The following is a 5388-nucleotide window of genomic DNA, read 5'->3' as shown; positions in this document are numbered from 1 at the left end:
TCCTTTTTATGACTGAATAATAATTCGTAGTATGGATATAGCACAATTTGTTTATCATTTGGACATTTTGGTTGTTTAATTTGTTTGTTTGTTTGGGTTCTTTTGGGGTTTTTTTGAGTTAGAGTTTCCCTCTATTGCCTAGGCTGTAGTGCAGTGGCACGATCCTGGCTCATCACTACAGCCTTGGCCTCCTGGGCTCAGGCGATCCTTCTGCCTCAGCCTCCTAAGTAGCTGGGACTACAGGCACATACCACCTGTCTAGCTAATTTTTTAGTTTTTTGTTTTTTGGGATTTTTTTTAGACACGAGATCTTGCTATGTTGGCCAGACTGGTCTCAAACTCCCGGGCTCAAATGATCCTCCAGCCTCAGCCTCCCAAAGTGCTGGGATTACAGGCATGAACTGCTGCTCCTAGCCTCCATATTTTGACTATTATGGATAATGCAACTGTGAACATTTGTATACAAGTTTCTGTGTGGACATATGTGTTCAACTGTCTTGCGACAAAACCTTGTTGTGGAACCCCTGGGTTGTATGGCAACTCTATATTTGACTTTCTGAGGAGCTGCCAGATTGTTTCCAAAGTGGCTGCATCACTACATTCCCAGCAGCAAAGCACACAGGATTCCACTACAGGCTGGCTTTAGGGCAGTACTTACATGGTATTTGAACTCTGGAACCATTTATCTGGCTATGGTGGGAACAGTGGGCTGGAAGGGAGTAAGAGTGATCATTGGGGACAGGGCAGAAGAGCTGTTTTAGGGACATCAGCAGAGAGCTCCAAAGAAGGGAGTTTAATTTCTTGCTGATGGCAATGGAAAGTCACAGAAGGTTGTGGAGAACTCTCATGTCATGTGAATGTGTAAGTGAGTGAGTCTGATCTGCTAGCAGGAGCTTCAGAGCTGGGCTTACCCCCAGACTGAAGTGGTGCTGGGGGTGACCTCCCACTGTGCAACCTGCAGGGATCCCCAGATAGTCACTCTGAATCTCAGTCTTCCCACCCTTGGGACTGGACTTTGACCTTCAGGGCAACTTGACCTGGTGGTTGCTGGGTGGCTTCTGACAATGTCAAGATCAAGCATGGTTTCCATCACCCAAGGGCTGTTTGCTCCTCCAGTATCCAGTGCTTGAGTGATGCCTGGAACGTACCAGGCTGTAAGTCTTGCCCAAGTGGGTATCAGGGGGAACCCCTTAGCACACTGCTGAGCTCAGAAGCAGAAGTTGCGAGTGAGTCCCAAGAGGTCAGCCAGAGAGCACACAACTTAGTCAATGTATTGGGGTAGCTATATCCGGGCTCCAGGAGAAAGCCCGTGGAGCACATGGAAGACGGGGTCGGGTGCTCAATGTTCTCATCCTTTCTGTGGCCCCGACCACTAGCATAAAAAAGCAGGTGTGAGGCCTGAGGCCAGCACAGTGGTACATACCTCTAATCCCAGCATGAACACCAGCTGTAGCAGGAGGCTCACTTGAGCCTAGGAGTTCAAGATCAGAGACCTCATCTCTACTATTAAAAAAAAAAATAGCAAGGTGTGGTGGCATGTACCTATAATGCCAGCACTTTGAGAGGCTGAGGTGGAAGGATTGCTCAAGCCCAGAAGTTGGAGGCTGCAGTGTACTCCAGCCTGGGTGACAAGTGAGACCTTGTCTCTAAAAAAATAATAATAACAATTAATTACTTTTTAAAAGGTAGGTGTGAAAGAACGAGAAGCTGCCTGCATCTCTCTTGAATCTTGAGCCTTGGGCCCACCTAAGCCGGGTGGGATGCTGGAAGAAAGCAGGACTTAATTACCCAAACAGAACTTGGGATTTTAGTAACTGAAGTGATCAATAAATAAACTGTGGATGCATCCAGAATGGCAGTTTTCTCGGGCACGTTTAAGTACTGCTGGTAGAGAAAAACAGTGTTTGTGGCCTGTGTGGAGCTGGGGATCCTCACTGGCACCCAGGCCTTTCCCTGCTCCTGCCTCTTTTTCTTTTTGTATTTGCCTGTCTGACCATATTCCTTCTACCCTATGTGTCTTCCTGGTTACATGGGAAGTCTCTGGTGCTGGTGCTTTTGCATTTCTTCAATTGCATCTTTTTGGGGAAAAAAAAAGTTTTTTTCTCTGCTATCGTTTGCAAATAAGACACCAACTATTTTCCCCGCCACGTGGTTCTGCTCCTCACACCGTCCACTCCCCACAGATGAAATCTGTAGAAGATGTTGGTCTCCCCTTCTCTCCACTCTCCGTCACTTCTGATGAGAGCTTAGGGAAGATTTTATTCCCCACGACTCCCTGCCCCCAGTTTCCTGGATTTTGGTGCCAACCTACTAGTAAAATTCCTTGCAGCAGCATTTTCTGTATCAAGACTCTCTATTTAACACTCATTTTCCCCAGTTCCAGAGATTGTGATCCTTATCTATTCTCTATTATGTTTCAGCATGCATGCAGGCACACAAACACACAATACATGCACACGAGCACACGGACACATGTATACCTTATGCAGCGTGCATGTACATATATGTGCGTGTATGCACACGTATGCAACATACATGTATACATGCACACATATATGATATGCACCTGGGCAGACACGTGTATATATTTTTCAGTTGTAGTGTATACATGAGCAATACACACATATGTGTGTGATTTTGCGCATGTGCTGACATATACATGCAGAGAGTGTTGGCAGAGGGCTATTCACTACGGCGCTCCCGCTCCTTCATCTCTCCGTCTGAGATCTGGGTTCTGTCTCATCCGTCATTCAACAGGAGCCCTTCCTGGGCCCCTTCCTGGCTGGGCTCAGGATGTCAGACTCTGAATCCTCACACACCCATAGATGCCCTTCTTCACCCTGCCAGGTGGATAGTGTCTGGGCTGAGCATAAGAGTCCTGGAAGTCATCTCAGCTGTCTGAAGATGTTTCCATAGCTTCTGCAGACTTCCAGTTATGTGTAAGGGGTTTGCCTTAGTCTGTTTGTGCTATCACAAAAATACCACAATATATAAAGAAAATACACTTATTTCTCATAGTTCTAGGGGTTGGGAAGTCCAAAATCAAGATGCCAGCAGGTTTCATGTCTAGTGAGGGCCTGGTATTTCCTCCCAAGATGATGCCTTGCTGAGGCCTCCAGAGGGAGGCGTGTTGCATCCTCCCACAGCAGAAGGGGCAGGAATGGAAGGGAAAAAAGGGATCAAACTCCCTATGTCAACCCCTTTTATAAGAGCATTAATTTATTGATGAGGGCAGAGATCTAATGACATAAACACCTCCCATAAAGCCCCACCTTCCAACACTATTGCATTGGGGTTTAAGTTTCCAACACATACTTTTTGGGAGACACAGTCAGAGCAGAGCAGAGCCCAGTGCCTGTCTGATTCTTTTTTTCTGTTTGCAGTTTATTTATGGATGTAAATTTTGTAAAACTTCCTCTTTACCTGTAGCTATAGTTTGGATGTTTGTTCCCTCCAAATCTCATGTTGAAATGTGATCCCCAGTGTTGGAAATGGGGCCTGGTGGGAGGTGTTTGGCACATGAGAGTGGGTTTTGTTTTTTTTTTTGAGTTGGAGTCTCACTCCTATCGCCCAGGCTGGAGTGCAATAGCATGCTCACAGCCACCCCAGCATTGACCTGCTGGGCTCTGGTGATCCTTCCACCTCAGCCTTCCAAGTAGCCGAACTACAGGTGTGCACTACCACACCTGGCTAAATTTTGATTTATTGTAGAGACAAGGTCTCACCATGTTGCCCAGGCTGGTCTCAAACCCCCGGGCTCCAGCAATTCTCTCACCTTGGCCTCCCAAAGTGCTGTAATTACAGGCCTGAGCCACCATGCCTGGCCAGCTAGTTGTTAAAAAGAGCCTGGTACCTCCTTTCTCTCTCCCCTCATCCCCACTTTCTCTCTTGCCGTATGACCAGCTTCCCTTCCCCTTCCTCCAGGAGTATAAGTAGTCTCAGATCCTCACCAGAAGCAGATGCATGGTCTTGAACTTTTCCAGACATCAGCATCATGAACCAAATAAACTTTTTATCTTTATAAATTATCCAGCCTCAGGTATTCCTTTACAGCAACACTAAACAAACTAAGACACCTGTGCTGTTCAGGAGTTTTATCTGTATGGGCCTGGGTGTGGGCCTGCCTGGAGCTTATGACCTCTCAGTCTGCAGGCCTGGATCTTCCTTCAACCCTGAAAGAGGTCCTGGTGCTGTCAAATGATCCCCCCACCCCCAGACTGAGCCCTGCATAGTGCTGGACCCCCAAAGATCCCAAAAGAGAAGGCACTTTGTGAGGTCAGAGAAATGACCTGAAGACAATGGCCTTTGTTTTTTTTTTTGAGTTGGAGTCTCACTCTGTCGCCCAGACTGGAGTGCAGTGGCACACTCCCGGCCACCACAGCCTCGACCTGCTGGGCTCCGGTGATCCTTCTGCCTCAGCCTTCCAAGTAGCTGGAACTACAGGTGCGCGCTACCACACCTGGCTAATTTTTTGATTTATTGTAGAGATGAGGTCTTGCCAAGTTGTCCAGGCAGATCTCGAACCTGCGGGCTCAGGCAATCCACTCACCTCGGCCTCCCAAAGCGCAAGATTACAGGCTGAGCCACCGAGCCCGGCTGACAACGGCTTTATTCAGGAACTTACAGGACAGGAGGTCCAGGAGTGACTAGCTGGATAGGAAAAAAACTGCTACTGATTGTAAAAGACACACAGGTTATATAGCATTTTACATAGGTGTTATGTTTGAAATGGGTAGGGTTTCTAGTATATAGGTGCAGTGTGAGAACACACTTAAACATATGTCACATGTGCACAAAATGGCTGTGATTTATCTCTAGGGATGAGGTTTTTAGTCTTATAATAAATTAAACTTAGCCAAAGGTTATAGGCATTGATCCAGGTGTGATCTGCTCTGAACCAGCCTGGGGGCTGACTGCCTCAGGGAAGAGTGATCGAGAATATTCACTATGCATAGTTGCAAAATGTGGTCAATAGGTGGAGAGAACACTTTGTCCTGTAACAATGGGCTACAGCCTCAGCATGACCTGAATGTCCAGGTATGGTGCCTGAGGAAAAGGACATCCCAGGTTGGCCATCCCCAGGACCCCCTCCCCCAGCTCCAAACTTCTGCTTGGGGTGATATGCAGAGTGTGCTCATATTGTCACTGAGTGTGTACCGCCCTACACCCTGAGACCGACTCATGCATCCACCCACAGGCTCTCCTGTTCACAGCTGTCATCTGAATCTCTCCTCTTTTCCCTTGTCATTTGCACTTTTCCAGATGTTTCCTCTGTGATGGGAGGTACTCCTCAGCAGCAACCATCCTCAGCTTTAGCTCCTGCTGTCATTTTTCTTTTTCTTTTTTTTTTGAGTTGGAGTCTTACTCTGTCGCCCAGACTGGAGTGCA

This window comes from Carlito syrichta, unplaced genomic scaffold (genome assembly GCF_000164805.1).
Source record: "Carlito syrichta isolate Samal-C Ts95f unplaced genomic scaffold, Tarsius_syrichta-2.0.1 Scaffold139178, whole genome shotgun sequence".
NCBI lineage: Eukaryota > Metazoa > Chordata > Mammalia > Primates > Tarsiidae > Carlito > Carlito syrichta.
This window is presented reverse-complemented; position numbering follows the sequence as displayed.